This window comes from Pelobates fuscus, chromosome 8 (genome assembly GCF_036172605.1).
Source record: "Pelobates fuscus isolate aPelFus1 chromosome 8, aPelFus1.pri, whole genome shotgun sequence".
In the NCBI taxonomy this organism is placed as follows: domain Eukaryota; kingdom Metazoa; phylum Chordata; class Amphibia; order Anura; family Pelobatidae; genus Pelobates; species Pelobates fuscus.
The window spans coordinates 159838187-159857246 of record NC_086324.1 but is presented as its reverse complement, the minus strand read 5'-3'; the positions used below and the strand labels follow the sequence as shown (position 1 = coordinate 159857246).

Genomic DNA, 19060 nt, shown 5'->3' with positions numbered 1-19060 from the left:
CACGTAGCTGCGTGAATGGCGGTCAGACTCTGTTAAACCCACGTCTTCCTCGTCTGTGACCCTATTTCAAACTCTATTATAAAACACTTCCTCCCCGTGAAGTACACTTTGGTGTATAATCAATTTTTATTGAAGTTTGCAATGAACATAAAAAGACAGAAATAGCAGTTTGAAAATCAAACAGTCATCTGGCATGAAATGTATGCAAACTGTTTTCAAGAAGGAAAGTTAAGTAAAACTGAAAATCAAAACAACATTGTCTTTAATGGGCAGCGGTGCTAAGTGCTCTCCATCACTGCATGCGCCAGAGACCAGGAACCCTCAACTCAAACGTCTCCACTGAGCCCATGGGCAATAAAAAGATGAATCCCCTTTGTAGACACTTGTGAGCAGGGTCGTTCAAGCTTTTTAGGAAATCATTGGAATTATTTGGCAAAAACAGGCTCAAGGTGTCTCCTGCCATGTTGGACTGTGAGCGATCCTTCCGCTCCCCCAAATGATATTTAAAGGAACACTGTAACAACTTCTTTGCACTGAAGGGGTTATAGTGTCTGGAGTCCCCTTGTGCCATCCTTTCATTCTGTGTTAAACAGTTTTTAATGTTTTTATGTTAAATGGGAGTCCTCGGTAGCCCTTCCCCACTGTAATGCTTGGTCTAATGAGGAAGCATTAGCCTGAACAACAATGGGCTGCTGTGATTGGCTGAGAATGTCAGCTGACAGCTTTCAGTCTATCACGGAGCCGACTACCAGTATGAATTGGCATGGCTAGAAGGAAGTGTATAATCTCGGCGTTAGCCACAGCTCCAGTGGGGCTGTCTCAGCCAAGTACTTTTATTTAGTGTTAAATTGCCCAAAATGGTTTAACACTGAATGGACAGGCAACACCAAGGGATTCTATGCACTATTACCAATTCAATGAGACGAAATGGTTATATTGTCAACAGTGTCCCTTTACGTTCATGAGTTCTAAAAATTCTACTTCCTGAGGAAAATCTTCTCCTGTCTAGGAGGACAGTAAACAATGAAAAATCAAATTGCAAAATTTAGGCAAAAACTGTCTATTTAGAAATATTCTCCAACTGCTATGGCCACCGTTCTACCACTTTAGCTTAAATATCTCAATTCAAGTTTTTTCCTGTAACAAAATTTGCAGCCCTTTTAAAAATAATGGATATCACTTATCTAGATTTCTTCATTTTTGTAGCTATGTGTTGTTCAATCATGATCTTGTGTTAAAAATAACGCCTGATCGTAGATAATAATAATGCTTTTTCTATAGTTTATAATAGAAGGCAATGAATATGGTACATGACACTTAAAGGATCACTAAAGGGTCAGGAACACAGACATGTATTCCTGACCCTATAGTGTTAAAACCACCATCTAGCCCCCCGGGCCCCTCATGCTTCCATAAATATAGCAAAATCTTACTGTATTCAAGCCTGAAGCTGTAACTCTGCATACAGTATGATTTAGAAAAAACAAGCCATTTGCTGACATCAGCAGCAGTGGTAGCCTGATCCAATCACAGTGCTTCTCCATAGGATTGGCTGAGACTGACAAGGAGGCAGATCAGGGGCAGAGCCAGCATGATTCAAACACAGCCCTGGCCAATCAGCATCTCCTCATAGAGATGAATTGAATCAATGAATCTCTATGAGGAAAGTTCAGTGTCTGCATGCAGTGGGAGGAGATACTGAATGTTTGGATGCATTTTAGGCAGCCATGACCCAGGAAGGATCTCTAACAGCCATCTGAGGAGTGGCCAGTGAAGTTATCACTAGGCTGTAATGTAAACAGTGCATTTTCTCTGAAAAGACAGTATTTACAGCAAAAAGCCTGAACGTAATGATTCTACTCACCAGAACAAATGCAATAAGCTGGAGTTGTTCTGGTGACTATAGTGTCCCTTTAATTTAGCCAGCAGGGTTTTGTCTTTTACTTTATGGGCACAATGACGAACATGAGTATCAAGATTAATGTAGCAGAGCAGGTAATTTCATAGTGTGACCCTGCACATACAGACTCAGGCACCATGACCACTTAAAATCACTGAAATGGTCATACTGTTTGGAGTAACCCTTTAGCTCTCAGCTCTCAGCATATCAACCAAGCTTTCCTAAAAACATTACTTCCACCTTCTGATAGGAAACAAATGAAAAGTGTTGTCCTGTAGTATGCAGGATTCATATGCTGCAGGAAGGTATTAAGGAATTCATAATTCAGGGAGGAATCCTGTTGAACTGCTTTGAGTGGTTTACGGATATCCCTCTTGCTAAATATGAATGATACATAGTACAGGGCAAAACCTTTCATGTGACTCCCACAAGCATGAAGTAATAATATTTGTTGTGGAAACAACACTGGGTTTGGCAACCTTCCCATTATTTTTAATATAATGTTTGCTTTTCCCCTAAATTTATGCAATTATGCAATTAAATGTATAAGTCCGGACTGTACCTCTATCCTGGAATTAGGCGCCCCATTTTTGCTCCCTGTCAATCAATGTACCTCTGGTCTTTGGACCTGGCAGCCAGCATTGAGGAGTTTTGTAAAAAAAACAGAAGCAATGGGGAATATCTACAGGGTGTCCCGTAAGTCCCTACCCATCCATATATGTTATGTATCCAATGTATCTGTGTGCTGGATGGGTTGGGACTTTTGGGGCACCCTGTATGAAAAGCGTTCTGATCTAAAAACTGGTCCAAAGTCCTAAAAGTGAGGCAATCACCATGGAAACAAGTAAATTCAGCAGGAATGTTCCATTGGCGATGCCTCACCATTTTCAATTTTATTTTCTCTTCTTCTTAGAACCGAACACTTTGATAAATCTTCCCCCTGTGTTTCAGTTTCAATCCTTCCGATCCAACGTGTGCCCTGACCGTGCCAGGACTGAACTGGATTGTGATGCCAATTGCTAAATCTGTAATATAAACTTTTTTTTTAAAAACGAAGCAACGCACCAAAAAATAAATAAATACGGTTTTAAAACAACAAGTTATAGGTGATTTTCAAGGTTGTATTCAGTAGCATAATTTCCAGATTAATTATATTTTAAGATATTTACCCGCTTACCCTGCCCCAGGCATGTGATGTAAAACTGCATTATAATAAATACCACTTGATTTATCTAAAATAATTCATTGTCAGCTTTGCAAAAAAAAAAAAATGATTAATGAAAAAGTGATATTTTTTATTGTTTTATTACATCAAAATATATAAGCAAATGGTGAAAGCGGTGCTGGGTTAAAAAATAACAGATCTCTGTATATTGTTGGGGAATCAGCTGCTAGGCAGTTTAACAGCATAAAAATCGAACATAAAGACCCTGACAGCCTTGTAACTGCTGCAATTGCACAGCTGGCAAAAAGAACCACAACTCCCGGCGTCCTCCGCGCGCTAAAACACCGGGATAACGTATGGTGACGCGCGGCGCGGAGCATGCCGGGGTTAGTAGTTTGTGGGACGAGGGGGACGCTGAGAGGCTTGGCGTTTGCTTGCCTGTGCCGGCAGGTGGAGCAGCTAGGCTGCGGGGACCCGGAAATAGAGGAGGAGGAGGAAGCCGGGAGGGGGGAGAGGAACCGGCAGCGCCTGGACCCGTCCTGGGAGTCTTAATAAAGGTATTTATTGAGGGATATTATTCACCCAATGTCCCAGACACAGGGAGCTGGGATGGCTTCACTGGCAGGGAATCAGGTTAACCCCCCCTCACTAATTATCCCCCCCACCCCTGCATGTCAGACCCCCCAATATCACATGTGCCCTGCACCGCCTCCCTGTGTACCCCCTGATATCCAGCTCTCCCCTGTGTCCCCTCCATGTCCCCATGCACCTTCCTGCAGTCACCATATTAACCTTCTGTACTCCATTTACCTTTCCAAGTGACCCCTAATATCCACACACCCCCCTCTCTGCCCATCAGTGAGACCCCCTTTTTAATTTTATTGACCCCCTTATTCCCATTTAACCCCTCTTTAGGACCCCTTGTTATTTTCTGTTGCTGCTCTGGGTTACCCCAATTATATTTATTCAGCCCCCTGTGATGTCCTTTTTGACATTTTCTTATTGATCAATCCTGTATGTTTCTTTGGTAAATTGGCCAGACACTTTTTATTTTCCTCATTGCCTATGGTGAACCCCTTCATGTTGCCAGAGTCCCATATATTCTTCCCAAGAAGTGCTTTTAATTTGCCACGACCCCCTTAATGTGCAATAGCCCACCGATGAGACCCCATTATTTTGCAAAAGTTCACAATTGATAGCCCTTATTTTGCTCCAACCTCTCACTTTCTATATAGCAAAAGGTCCCATATTTTGCTCCAGTCCAGCATGATGTCTACATTCACTCTTTTTACCCCTATATGTGTCACATTTAGCTAAGCTTTTAAGTAAAGTGTGGAAGCAAGAATTCAAAGGGATTTTAGATCTAAACAATACAATTGGGAAAAATACTTTTCTGTTTATCAACTTTTTTGAATTGAAATGATCGGAAAAAGTTCAGAATTTATTTTCTGTTCCTCACATAGTAGGATATTCTATGTGATTTCTGTGAGAAGAGCTGCATGTAGAGTTATTTATTAATGTGAGTATTTAGAGTGAATTTCACATTTTCTATCAGTTAAGTGGTCTAGGTGCAGTGTCCTTGTCCCCTTAAAGGGAAACTATAGTTCCAGGAAAACAAACTTGTTTTCCTGTCACTATAACTTCCTCTTCTGTCAAGGACCCCCTCCCCCAGGGTGCAGAAGGGGTTAAAAACTCCTGTCACTTACCAGGGTCCTGTTCCAACGTTCTTCAGCGCTGGCTCAGGTCCGTCTTCTATAAAAACTGCAATAACTACCTGCTCAGGGTCAAAGGGACACTGGAGGCACCCAGACCACTTTAGTTCATTGCAGTGGTCTGGGTGCTGTGTCCCTTTTGCACTTAGTGCTGCAATGTTTACATTGCAGCTCTAAGTCTGCCCTCAGTGGCTGTCTTATTAGACAGCCACTGGGAGTGCTTCTGGAATGGTAACGGACTTTTTGTCCGTTATCCGACACTGGACGTCCTCACGCTCTGCTTGGGTATCTCCAGCGTCAGATTTTTCCCCATAGGAAAGCATTAGACCCAACTCGTCGCGGGACGGAGGAGGGGGCTTTGACCCAGCCCCGAGGAACATCGGCGCTGGGATAAGGTAAATAAAAAAAGGGATTTTATTCCTTTATTTACAGGGTAGGAGGGGAGGCAGAGGGATCAATAGTGCCTAGAATACAGCTTTGTATTCCTGGAACTACATTATCCCTTTAAGAGACCTGGGACACTGCACCAGACCACTTCAATGAGCTGAAGTGGTCTTGGTGCCTATAGTGTCCCTTTAACCATACAATGTAAAACATTGCAGTGTTTGAGAAACCACAGTATTATTTCCATTGCATGGTTAACTCCTCCTCTAGTGGTTGTCATACAGACAGCCACTAGAGGCGCTTATGCGGCACAGACCAAGTAAAATTCGTTCAGGTGATGCAGAAGTCCCTTAGGAAAGCATTGACTTAATGCTTTCCTATGGAGAATTTTGAAGGCTCACATGGTACTGCCGCGCATGCACATTAGGTCTCCAGTGCGCCTCTATAAGGAGTATTGGATCAGACCTTCAGGGAGGAGGCAGGGCCTCATCCATGACATCGGTGGGTGAGGAGAGGTTAACAGCGACAAGGTTTCTTCTTTTTTTGCCTGTAGGGGGAGGGGATACTATAGAGTTAGAAATAGAGATTTGTATTCCTAACACTAAAGTGTTCCTTTAAGACCAGATTAACTGAACGCATAGCTTTTTTCCCCCAATTGGTCTATTTTGACCCTAAATTTGAAATTCACTATGAATTCTCACTAGTAAATAACTCTGTATATCTCTCCCCGTCTGTCCACTCCATGTAAAGTATTGGCAGTATGAGTGTATGCGTGTGTCTCATCCAGCCCCTGTGCATCTCCGAGTTTTACTAAAGCTGTGTTATATGCTACTTAATCTAATAATGGTTTGAGCCCATAAAATGAAATAGAAGCAATTACTGTCATTAACCGCTTTGTTACCAAGTTCGTTCTGGATTGGAAAATAGAAAGCTTAAAATGTATGCGTATGCATGAAAACATAGGTGATACATGCAAAATACATCATTCATTACAGTACAGTAGATGGAAAATAAAATGTTTATTAAAAAAATGGCAAATTACATTGTTCAGGGATATTTTTGAGGATCCTGCTTTTTGGGACTGTAAATCCCTGAAACACCAGCAGAATGTAAGTTTTATTATTGTAAATGGGCTTAGTATAGCCACACTAGATAATGTATAAAATGATGTTAATGCATGCTTGAAGACCTCCACTCCTCTGGCTAGCGATGTACAACAAGATTAACCCCTGACATATACAGTGTTAGGAGTGAAGGGGTTGAGGATAGGATGCAAGACGTCTCTTTTACCTCCTCCCTTATTTATATTCATCAGTGCCAAGATATGGTGGGAAAACCCAAAACATACAACAAATAAAAACTGCACAACTCACATACTCGGGATGTAATACAGGTTTAGCTTACCCAGCCTCTTACAAGATGCATAACTCCTACGTAACTTGTACAGGCTCTGACATAGCTTTCTAGTTATCCAGCCCATTAGACTGTGGTATGGGGGCACAGTTTGGCAAAATATTTAGTTTAAAGTAGCCTATGTGGAACAAGTCATCGGCTCAGCTAAATATTGCCCTTGGATTTTGAGATCCTTTTGATTAAGAGTTAAGTGAATAACCCTGTATATATACATGCAGTATAAACCAATTGATTTGCCAGAATGTGCCCAAAACTCTACCGCTCGATGGTTTAAAAACATTTTACAACTGTGTTAAATTATTTATAGAGATTTTAAATCAATTTGATTTGTGTGCGCTCTATATACATTTTCATTTAACATTTTGTTTGTGACAAGTCTTTTAACCGTTTCTGTTTCAGTAAGGGGGGGGGGACGGGGACGAGGTGCATCTAAAAATCAATAATTCTTTCCTTAAGGTCTCTTTAATCACGCTGTGTACAAACCTTGATCTTTCTATTCAGATAGCCTGTAATAATATCATCTTATTAGGCAAGCACACCTTGGTTGCTGTGTATAATTAATTGTTATATCTTCTTCTAATGTGTCTGATTAACAGTGCCACGGGTGGCACTAATCTGTGGCAATGCAGCCTTTGTGGGTTACATTTCCCAGATCCCCATGCAGAACAGGTATATTGCTATGCTACGCATTGTTACACACGTATTACCTAATGTTACGCTTAAATGGTACTTGGTATTCTTTCACTGAACTGGTGAATTTTGGAGAATAGACAAAGGAGTTGAAGTTGTAAAGGTTAGGTAAAAACCTGGCTTTGTGTATTTAACCCATCAATTCTCGTGTCTTTAACCCCTTAAGGACCAAACTTCTGGAATAAAAGGGAATCATGACATGTCATGTGTCCTTAAGGGGTTAAAATAAGCCTGTCCCTTTTTCGAACCCAGATTGGTCAGTATACACAAAATGAAAGAACCTCTTGATGATGACGCTTTAAATCCTACACTGTTTTTTCCATTTGCCAATATTTTTTAGTTTGTCTTTATTTCCTCCTACCTGTTGTCGTTGCTGTTTCCAGTAACTCGCTGCTTGCTTTCTTCTTGTTTCACACGCTTTTTCCAGTTTTTCCCGGATTTATTTTAAAAATTCATAAGAATACACCTTTACTGGGGATAATTGACACGTAATTCTTAAAGGAACACTATAGTCACCTAAATTACTTTAGCTAAATAAAGCCTAGCCACACCTCCCCTGGCTATGATTGACAGAGCCTGCATGAAAAAAAAACTGGTTTCACTTTCAAACAGATGTAATTTACCTTAAATAATTGTATCTCAATCTCTAAATTGAACTTTAATCACATACAGGAGGCTCTTGCAGGGTCTAGCAAGCTATTAACATAGCAGGGGATAAGAAAATCTTAATTAAACAGAACTTGCAATAAAGAAAGCCTAAATAGGGCTCTCTTTACAGGAAGTGTTTATGGAAGGCTGTGCAAGTCACATGCAGGGAGGTGTGACTAGGGTTCATAAACAAATGGATTTAACTCCTAAATGGCCGAGGATTGAGCAGTGAGGCTGCAGGGGCATGTTCTATACACCAAAACTGCTTCATTAAGCTAAAGTTGTTCAGGTGACTATAGTGTCCCTTTAACATACATGCCCGTTCTATGTAAACAGCCTCCGTGCTGCAGTGTAAAGCCAAGCAACCTTGGTTCATGACAGTGGGAAAAACAAAAACATGTTTGTCCTTATAGAGTTAATAAACTAACTGGTACTTTGTTTGCTGTTTATTATTGTTAAACACAGACATGTGGCCGGTGGGGACCACATCATCTTGGCTTGAAGGTGTACCAGGGTAGGGGAGCATCCGTCCCTAAGGGAATGCTGCAAGATTAAAAATAAATATATTATTGGTTTTAGATTCAGGGTCCACTTTCTTTAAATACTTGCTATCAATTAAACGTATCCGTAACTTAGTGCCTGGACCGTCTCCTCCTCTCTGCAGCCTCTTTGCCTTCTCTGATATCGTCTGATAATCCCAGTCCAATAAAAAGCTTCTCATAGACGAGTATTGAATCCAATTCTTGTCTGTGTTAAACATTGGCGGCGTTTTCATTGACTATGTTTACACTGGCAGAGAAAGCGGCAGCATGTATGCACCAAAACTGCTAAATTAAAGGTTTACTCCAGGCACCATGACCACTTCAGCCATTTGATGTGGTTTGATGCCTGAAGTCGCTATGCTGCACATACAGAGATGAACTTTTTAGCTGTCGGAGATGTAAATCCACCTCTGGCAGCATCATTAGCTAGACTTGAACAAAGTTCCGGCCTGGCTAATACAGTTCTGTACAAAATAGGTATCTAATGCCAGGATGCATAAACAATGTGGTGGCACAGCTCCCCCCCTCAATTTGTCTTAGTTCGGGAGAGTGTGACGTCAGCTAAGGAAGATCAATCGGGTTTAGGGGAGAACATTTGTTTGGCATTGATAAGTTTTAGTGTTTTAATGTGTTTTTAAAGGTTTTTCTTAAGGTGAAGTAGGAGGGAGTTGGGGGAAAGCAGACCACTTAATAAAGGGTTATTCTAACCAAAACCAGTGTTTTATGAAAAACTGGTTTTGGTTTAAGGTGTAGTGGGTTTTGGTGCTTAGAATAATAACTTTAAGTGGGCCAACCAGAACTGTCCATTTACCCAGGTGCCAAAGAGATCTTATATGGGCCTGGTGCCTTTTGTTGGTGCTGGATTTGGGACTCTTTGTCTGGTGATCAGTAAAGCGGAACATCAGAGGATCCCAGACCCAGTATTGTAGGGGGACCTGCTGTTTCACCTACTGGAGGTTTATCAGATACTGATCATTATATGTTATTTATTGTAGCACATTTGTTATCAGGGATAAGAAAGGTATCCAAGTTCCGTGATGGCATTGCAGTAACATACTTTGCATCATTATACTGTACAGTAAAATGCACACTTTATTTTTCTCCTTCCGGATAAAGAATTGGCTCATTGACACATGCTTGGAGTCTCTCACCTCAAATTAGGTCCCCAGAGATTGAAACACGCACATCAAATTCATTACAGCCCACAATAAAATGCTGCGGAATGAAAGTGCTTTGCAGGATATATTTATTATAATATCACAATTGTGGGATGGGTTGCTGCTGAGATAGTTTTGCAATTGAACAAATGTGTCACTGGGTTAATGTCCTATGCAGAATTTGTGGTCCCCCTGTACAAAACTTTAAGGGACACTCTGAGAAACATACCCACTACATCTTTTAGTAGTGGTTATAGTGTAAGAGATTCATTATCAAGTCATCCACAGTGCTCTCAAACCTATCGTTGCTGCCATTGTTTGACGAACATTCCTGATAATCAAACGTCCTCATTTTCTAAGAAGCTGCAGAGACAGGACTTTCGGTGCTCAGTCCCATTTTTCTTTTTTAAAATCTACTCTAAAACCGCTTAACAAAAAGCATGAACACTCCATCAAAACCACTACAAAAAAAGTGCAGTTATGGTCCTCTGAGTGTCCCTTTAAGACCCACTGCAGTAGGATATCGTAGTGTGCATCTGTGTGAGCTTTGGAGGACCTTGAGTGTAGTGTTAGCATCCTGTACTGCCTTTATGGTGTGCTCCATATGTAAGGTTAGTGGTACATTGGCAGGATATCCTGCACACTTATTAGAGGGACAGTACAAAGAACTTACAATAACTGGACAATTTGTTATCACAGGATAACCACATGGGGGTGGGAGGGATGACATGTATGAAACCGTTGCAGTCACTTTTATTTTTTGTCAATCTCTCTTTTATTAAGGCATACGTGTTGGGTACAGAATAAAGAAAGGGAAGTGCATGAGTGATCAACAAAATAGGGGTAATACAGCGAAAATATTGATTGATTACATTTCCAGAATAATAATGCCTAATTTTTTTACACTTTTTTTTATTTTGTATGTTGTTTAACGGAAACATATTACAAACCGGCTAAAATGAGATGCAGCGAGGCTAGTGCGACCTTTCCATTGTAACTAGTGCCTTGCTGGCTTGCTAGGTCTCGTTAGACTTGATTAAAGTACAACATGGTCTGCTGATCCTAGTACATTAAAATATGACAAATACTGAACAGGCTAATCGAACGACTTGTTACAACTTATCCTACCATGTAGCTACAAGAGTGTAGAGATCAGAAAGTTTGAGGTACATGTTAGGCACTGTCTACATTAAACATTTATACATGAACAGGTTTAGCTAGGACCACGCTTATGGTGCACGCTAGGCATAATAAAAGGGCAACGTGTATTCTTGAGCAGGTTTATGTATTGTTTTAAACATGAGCGTAACCTCAATAGGTAAAATTCAACATGAGTGCCTTAACCTGTTAACTGTACCACTAAGTTGGCTGGAGACACACTTGAGTATCACGTACGTTAATCGTATGGCCTCTGAATTTAAACAGGAACTATAGGCAAACGACCCTAGGCTCCAAAATTGCTAAGCAGTTATGGTTCTGGTTAAACAGGCTAAATAATGAAGTCTCATACCTAACCTGGTGTGCTTTATGGCTGGGTAGTGACATCATCAAATAAGTTACACATTTGGTATCTAAATAACTGGCGTCACTTTTAATATATTTATTTATCTGTGTACCAAATAGTCACCTTTCGCACCAGTACCACACTTTTTTTTTTTTTATGGCGATTCAACACTTTTAATGTATAAATTTATATTGTATAAATTTGTATAAATTTTTTTTTAATTCTTTAGTTGTGCATGTAGGGTACAAGTAGGCAAGCAATGCCCCAACAGCGATTGCTAGCGTAGCAGTCAACAATAGTAAATATTCGATGGCATATAAAGACATAGCACATTTTATATTTTAAATACATTAAACAAGTCAAGAGCAGGTGACATCGATTCTGGTACCCCTTGTGGGTGTGGTAAAAGTAGAGGGCAGCATGATGGTACCTACGATAAATTTGTACCTCCTTCCACTAGGCTATGTGTACGGCATTCTAGAGTTGGTTCTCTGGAAGGAGGGGGGGGTAGTAGTAGTAGTAGATAAGCGGCAGTGGTTACTCGGCCGTGTAGTATGCAGGGCGCTAGTGAACGGGTCAGTGCGTCCTCTCAATGTGTGTGCTCGTTACTCTCTCATGGTACAGTGTGATTAGTCGCTTATAGGACTATGAGGCTTTGTTAATGTGGTACAGGATGCGTAATAAAAAGGAAAAGACAATTTAAAATAAAGAGAAGAAACAAATATAAAGGAGAACATCAAGGCATATTAACGAAAAAACATTCTCTAACTGTGGCAATCATGGAGGTTATTAATGGTGGAGCACAAAAAGTCCCCATGGGTGATTCAGCTTCTGCTCACTCAGGTGATGGAGCCGTTTGGCGGGGCTCCTCGTTGCCCTCTCGGGGTAAAGTCCCGAATGGTGGCCGGGTTCAGCTGGGACAGTCCCGGTTTACTCGTCGGTGATGTCTGCCAAATGCCTGTGGATTGTAGGTGTGCTTCTAGCTCCTTATACTCCTGTGCTCTGAGGATAGTCCCGTTGTGTGAAAACATGATAGCTCGTGGTGTACCCCATTTACAGGGGATATCTTTGGCACGAAGGTGTTGCAGGAGAGGTTGTAATGATTTCCTCCAGGTAAGCGTGCTCCTGGTGAGGTCTGGGAAGACTGTAATTGAGGAGCCCTCGAATGAGATGGGCGTTTTATTTCGCAAGGCTGTTAGGAGTGTGGCCTTGTCGGAGAGTGCTTGGAATCTGAGGATGAGGTCGGCCGCCGCTGTTGCCGGCGCTCTGGCCGGTTTAGGCAGCCGGAACATGCCGTCCAGCTTCAGGGATTTAGCCTGCTTTGGTGGAAGCAACCCTCCTATGAAGCGCCGCACGTAATGAGGTAAGTCAGCGATGTCGACCGAGTCGGGTATCCCCCTGACCTTCAGATTGTACCGCCGCCTCTGATCTTCAATAGCGTCCAGCCTGTCTGATGTGGCTAGTTGTTGCCGTGCCAGGTCTGCTACTTGCTTTTACACCTCTGTGAGCCTGGTGTCTTGGGTGGTAGAGTGGGTCTCCAGCTGGGAAATTTTGGCTGTGGCCCCTGCTATGACCTCTTTATATCCAGCCATATCCGTTGCCAGGTCTTTGCGGAGATCCGCCAGCATCTTTTTAATTTGGTCTGCTGTGACCGGGTCCCCGGTCCTCTGAGGCGCCGTTTTGCGGTCTGGTATGCAGCCATAAGGTGGTCCATCCAGGAGGTCTGGTGTGAAGTCCTCCGAAGAATAGGAGGTTAAGTCGTCGGCCGGCGCCATTTTGGACCACGCTGCCTGCTGCGAGTTCCGCAGCATGTCACCGATGTCTCTCCCTTGGGAGCCTTTATCTGCTTTCGCTTTTTTTGTTCTGCGTCCCATAACGCTTCAGCCAGTTGTAGGCAAGGTCTGAGGTGTCTTTGAGTTTCGAGTTCCACCATAAAAGCTTTGTTAGGGCGAGTTAGAGCAGGAGCTCCAAGAGATGCGACCGCTCTGATGCCTGGCTCCGCCCCCTAATGTATAATTTTTACCCCTCGATTTTTAGTAGAACAAAAAGTAACGCATTTCGAATGGGTGCTGTATATTTGGGGTAAAGTATACCCTGGCTGTCACAGTGGCAGGTTTCACATGAAAAGAAAATGGCACTTGCCCAAAAAGAAACCCTTCTAACAGTAAAATCGTCCCCCCTTTGTGTCATTTCCCTTTTAAAGGACAACAAAAGTCACCTTACAGATAGTTTTTATCATTTTTTTTTTTTCAATTATGTCACTTTTCTGGAATTTACACAGTTAAATAAAACATTTAAAATAATCTATAACTCACAATTTTTGTTTGTTTTATTTTGATGCTTCATTTTTATTTTTTATTTTTACATTTTAATTAAAGATTGAGCAAATGGCATCACAGTCTGTTTAGGCACAGTCAGAAAAAGAGGATGAAAATCTAGAATTATGCTTCATTTAGAATTTTCTCTGTATCCTTTGTCGATATTGCCTGCCAGGTACAAAGGACAGAGTTTCTAGCAAAAACGAATAGGGAGCTGCAAGATAAAAAGGTGTGGATTTCATTATTTGATTTTATTTTTCACACCTCACAAGTGTTATTTATTGGGATAAGTAATCATAATATTACAAATTCTGGGACATAAATATTTCCCTTTTAAAGAACCACAAAAGTCACCCAGGCCACTTCACCTCAAGTGTAGTGGTCCTTCAAATGTAATTCTTCAATGTAAAACATTGCCATATAGTAGATTTGTGCTGGCCGCGCATGCTCTTTTCATCCCCAATGCTTTTCTATGCAGAGCATTGGATTGGACGTAAGATTAGGTGTTGGCGTGACGTCGTGGGAGGCAAATTGAGCAACTGCAGGGTCTGGCAACAAAGGTAAGTTAAAGTCTTTGTCGTAGTTTGTCTAATGTAAACACAGGTTTGCATTCCTAACGCTATATTGTTCCTTTATCCATTTGTGTTTCAGTGTGTATGTGTGCTTAGTTCAGGAATGGTGTACATAGAATTATGTGGACGAATATCTACCATGTGAGGTGTCAGTGCTAAAACAAAAGAAGGCGATGCAGAGGTTGTTTATCCTGCAGTGATGTCCACTAATGAAAATAGATGCAGAAGGAGTTTAACAGGTTTACAATGAAATTACCAGAAGTTGACAAATCCCACACTGTCACCATGCCTACCCTGACCACGCTCCAAACTCATCCCGTTAAACATTGTGGGAGGTCGTCAACACATCACGCAAACCCGCTACTTAACCTGATAAATACAATTTGTTTTCCTGAATAGTATTTAAAGTAAACCGGTCACCTGCAATTATGTTTGCATAAATCCGTTTAAAACTATGCTACAAGAGATAATTATTTTCATTATTCAAGCGGTATGGTATGTTTTGTCTGTCATCACTACCTGAAGATATAACAAGTATTCTGTGTGGGGGTGGCTGTCGTGGAATTGAATCACAGTTTTTTGAACGGGGATGTAAGCCGCCAGTCTGAACCTGTGATTTAAACAGATGAGCTGATTGTCTCCCAGCATTCTAATGTTTAGAAAGAGAAAATGGTGAAGGTCGTCCCTGGTGGTTTTGAGATGCACTTATCGAGTTACATTGCCATAAACTTTTGTGATTTGTTTTTTTTCTTTTCTTTTTTCATTCAATAAAATCGTTATTTAAAAAAAATTGATTTCCCAAAGGGGGATTAAAAAGCCTGAAGAAAGACAGGGAGGTGAGACAATAAAGTGGATTGAATGGGGAGAGAAAGACTGGTTGATGGCTCTTCAAGCCTGAGGTTTATATATTGACTTGTGAAAAGTTAAAATGTCAGTTTTTTGGATTGATATGGTTATGTTTTTTGAAAATTTTCAGTTCTGAAAAATTTTGTTTGAAAATTTTTGTTTAATATTGAAATTTCGGTTTGAATAAAAACAATTTGGACCTGAAAATTGCCAGGGATGTCCTAAAATGAAGGGAAAAAGGCGCCTATAGTGTCCCTATAAACAAAATAGCAACTCTCAAACTGTAAACTGGTGATCAAAGTTTGTGCTTAGTAGCAGTACCTACTAGACTTGGGCACGGCTTAATATTTTCAGTTTAGATTTTTAGATCTTTGAAATGTTTCCGTTATGAAGAATTTTGGACGAAGTTGGATTCAAAATTCTGCCAAACTTCGATTCTGATCAATCCAAATTTACACTAAGGGACTTTCTCTGTTATTCCTTTACACTCTGCCATCCATCAACGCACCATATCTTGGCCTTCATATGCTAAACCACTCACTGTCACTTTAAAAGTCACCTGCTTGTCCAAACGTTCTGACAGTTTAAAGAGTATGTAAGTAAAACCATGTGGCTTTAACTGAAGAATTACTAGTTGTCATGATCTCACTGTAACGGGTAGATCATCGCTAGACATGGATAAATGCTACTGTCAAAACCAATGGCCAACACTTGACTGCTTTCTCCCATCTGAGCAGCTGTGACAGTGTTAATGTGCTATTTAAAGCTACAGACACCGTCTACAGCCATGTACAGCTATTTGTGGTTTACGATTCTGCAAATTGGAGCTCTTTAGACACCAAAGGGCTATTTATCATCAAGGCTGCAAGTTTATAAGGGAGATTCCTTCGTCTGTGCTATTCCAAGTTTGTTGTTGTCACTAAAGTAATTACTTTCACTCCAGTGAGTCCTGTTTTTTCTTTTTTTTTTCTTTGATACAACTTTGCCTTTTAATAAGGTTGTATGAAAGCATACGTTTAATAATTTTTTTCGTTAAAGAGAGAGAGAACACAGATTGAATATTGTGGTTTGCTGAATGACGGTAGTAAGAGCCAGTAGGATACTTGGATGTGCAGGAAAAGACATCAGCAGTAGATAAAATGTACTTATGGCTCTATTGACCACTTGTGAAATCTCCCTTGGGATACTGTGTCCAAGTCTGGAGACAATAGCTTTAAAGGGGAATTAATAATTTAGTGAGCATTCAAAGAAGAGTCACTAATACGGTGCAAGGTTTTACTTACAAAACCGACCGGGAAAGCCTTCGTCACCTTAGCAGGTCTTCTATGGAGACATGCCAGGATCGTTAAAACACATTAAGGGTTTATATGCATTTGAAGAAATTAAAGGGACACTCCATGCACAATGGCAACTTCATCGCAGGGAGATTATTATGGTGCTAGGAAGTCCTGGCACTGTCTTACCTTAAGGAGTTAAATTCATAAATGGACACTATAGGCACACAGACAATCTCTCAGTCTAATTGAAGTGGTCTGGGTGCAGTGTTCCTGTCCCGTTAATCCTTCAATGTAAAACTGCCACTAAATGCGCTTCCTGGAGATTCACAAAGTTTGACTCTGTGAAACGACGCTGGACGTCCTCACGCTTTGCACGACGACGTCCAGTGTGTTGAAATCCCACATAGGAAAAGACGGATTGTTTTCCTGGCACTGGAGTTTCCCTTTAATCAAAGACTGACAGTTCCTGAAAATTCAAACATTGGGGAGTAACCCTGTAGAATAAGCAATTCTGTGTTATAAAAGTTTTAAAAGCGGTGCCATCTGCATGATTTTCCTATTGGTTTCCATGGTGATTGCTTTATGGTACGACCTTTGTCTTATTGTGTCAATTCCACTCCTAAAGTGGCTCTGCTCATAGGTATAGCAGGTGAGACAGACCGTATTCAAACATTTAAACTCAGAAATAGGGTTGAAGAAGAGATTGCATGGCCAGATTGTAAACAAGTAATCTATTTTATCAAAGGTTCACTATAGTGTCAGGAAAACAAAGCCCTCCCGTGGCGCTGAAGGGGTTAAAACCCCTTCAGCAGCTTACCTTATTCCAGCGCCAGGCTCCCTTACCTCTCCTCCCACTCCGACGTCAGCTCACCTGTCCAACGTCACAGGAGCCGAATGCGCGGCAAGTGCCGCGCGCGCATTCAAAGTGTCCATAGGAAATCATTTCTCAATGCTTTCCTATGGACGCTCTGCGCGATGGAGGCATAATATGCCTTCAGCATCGCAGATGCGCCTCTAGTGGCTCTCCGGAAGACTAGGGTTAACCCATTTTTTTTTATAAACATAGCAGTTTGCTAGAGGCGCTTGCGTGATTCTCACTGTGAAAATCACAGTGATTGCACGCACGCGTCCATAGGAAAGCATTGATAATGCTTTCCTATGAGACCGGCTGAATGCGCACGCAGCTCTTGCCGTGTGTGCGCATTCAGCCGAATGAGAGGAGAGGAGGAGAATCGGAGGAGAAGAGCTCCCCGCCTGGCGCTGGAGAAAGGTAAGTTTTAACCCCTTTCCTCTCCCCAGAGCCCGGCTGGAGGGGGTCCCTGAGGGTGGGGGCACCCTCAGGGCACTATAGTGCCAGGAAAACAAGTATGTTTTCCTGGTACTATAGTGGTCCTTTAACCCCAAATGTAAACATAGCTGTTTCTCTGAAACTGCTATGTTTGCATCTAAAAGGTTAAAACCTGAGGGACCTGGCACCCAGACCACTTCATTGAGCTGAAGTGGTCTGAGTGACTATAGTGTCCCTTTAACCCCTTAAGGACATGTCATGATTCCCTTTTATTCCAAAAGTTTGGTCCTTAAGGGGTTAAAGATTGAAAATGCGCTCCCATTGGAAAGCAATGACACATCAAAGTACAGCAACATCCGGTATGGTCCCATTGCCACTCCCAGCACTCTTAGCCAGTCATTGCTCTCTAAAGCTGGAGATGTAATTTGAAAGTCCACTTTTGTAGAACCGCAGGAGAAGGGACAAGCCTTAGACAGCTGTCCGAGCTCTCCCTTTAGCTAACAGCTCAAAAACAACAGCTTGACACAGGACAATATTTACTCCATAACTCCATAACGACTATGGATTATGGTACTTGTGATTATGGTACTTAAATTGCTCTTTAAATTAAGCCTTATTCTGAAAACCAAGGGAAATTCAGTGTAACATTTTATTAAAGGGAGGTAGATGGACCAAGTGAATTCTTACCTGCCATGACCATCTGTTTTTATTTTATAAAGCGACAGAATATTCTGCCGCTACCTACATTGGGTATGTGATACATGTAAGGAATTTTACTAAGAAACGTTTTGCATATAGGAACAAGTGTTAATTGGCTCCTCTCAAGCTAGCTCTTCAAGTATACAGTCACTCACAGAATAGCCATAGGCATGCGTCATACCGTATTGAGAAACACATATGGCGTCAGCTGTCACAATGATGGGTGTTGTTAATAGGAAGCGTTCTATGAAAAAGAAAATCATTCTTCAACATGCCTCCAGTTTTCTATAGAAACACTGTTTATACATTAGACTTAAAGGATCACTATAGGGTCATAGGGTTGTGTATAGGGTACACAAACATGTATTCCTGACCCTATAGTGTTAACACCACCAACTAGCCCCCATAAATATAGTACAAATCTTACTGTATTCAAGCCAGAAGCTGTAAATCTGCATGCTGTTAGGCTCAGAAAAACAAGCAGTCTGCTGATATGTGGTATCCTGATCCAATCACAGTGCTTCCCCATAGGATTGGCTGAGACTGACTAAGAGGCAGATCACGGGCAGAGCCAGCATGATTCAAACACAGCCCTGGCCAACCAGCATCTCCTCATAGAGATGAATTGAATCAATGAATCTCTATGAGGAAAGTTCAGTGTCTGCATGCAGAGGGAGGAGATACTGAATCCCAGGATGCTGTGCACAGTGCTGCCCTGTGCTCTGCTGATAGCAGATCTGAGTAGATGGAGGCATATTATGCCTCCATCAACTCCGAAGTCCCTCTGGTTCACTCTGAGTGACTGCAACTGGAGGTGTTCCTAGCTTCTACAGTGTTTACATGAGAGAGGCTGCAGGGAGCTGTAGTTCTCACCTGAACAACCTCATTAAGCTGAAGTTGTTCAGGTGACTATAGTGTCCCTTTAAAGAATGTTCATATTTCTGT

The 19060-nt window shown here is 41.5% G+C and overlaps 1 protein-coding gene across 3 annotated transcripts in view; it reads left to right on the top strand.

Moving 5' to 3' along the window:
• The window catches only part of CAPN15 (calpain 15), a 49842-nt gene that overhangs the window by 5982 nt on the left and 24800 nt on the right, over positions 1-19060 (top strand). Inside the window, exon 1 of one of the 3 annotated variants that reach the window (XM_063430543.1) lies at positions 3540-3622. The exons of 1 other annotated variant lie outside the window; for it this stretch is intronic. The gene's annotated coding sequence lies outside the window, so the exon portion shown is untranslated. Of the gene's footprint in view, positions 1-3539; positions 3623-19060 lie in introns of those variants that run through there. One more of the 3 variants, XM_063430542.1, reaches the window with a different exon arrangement.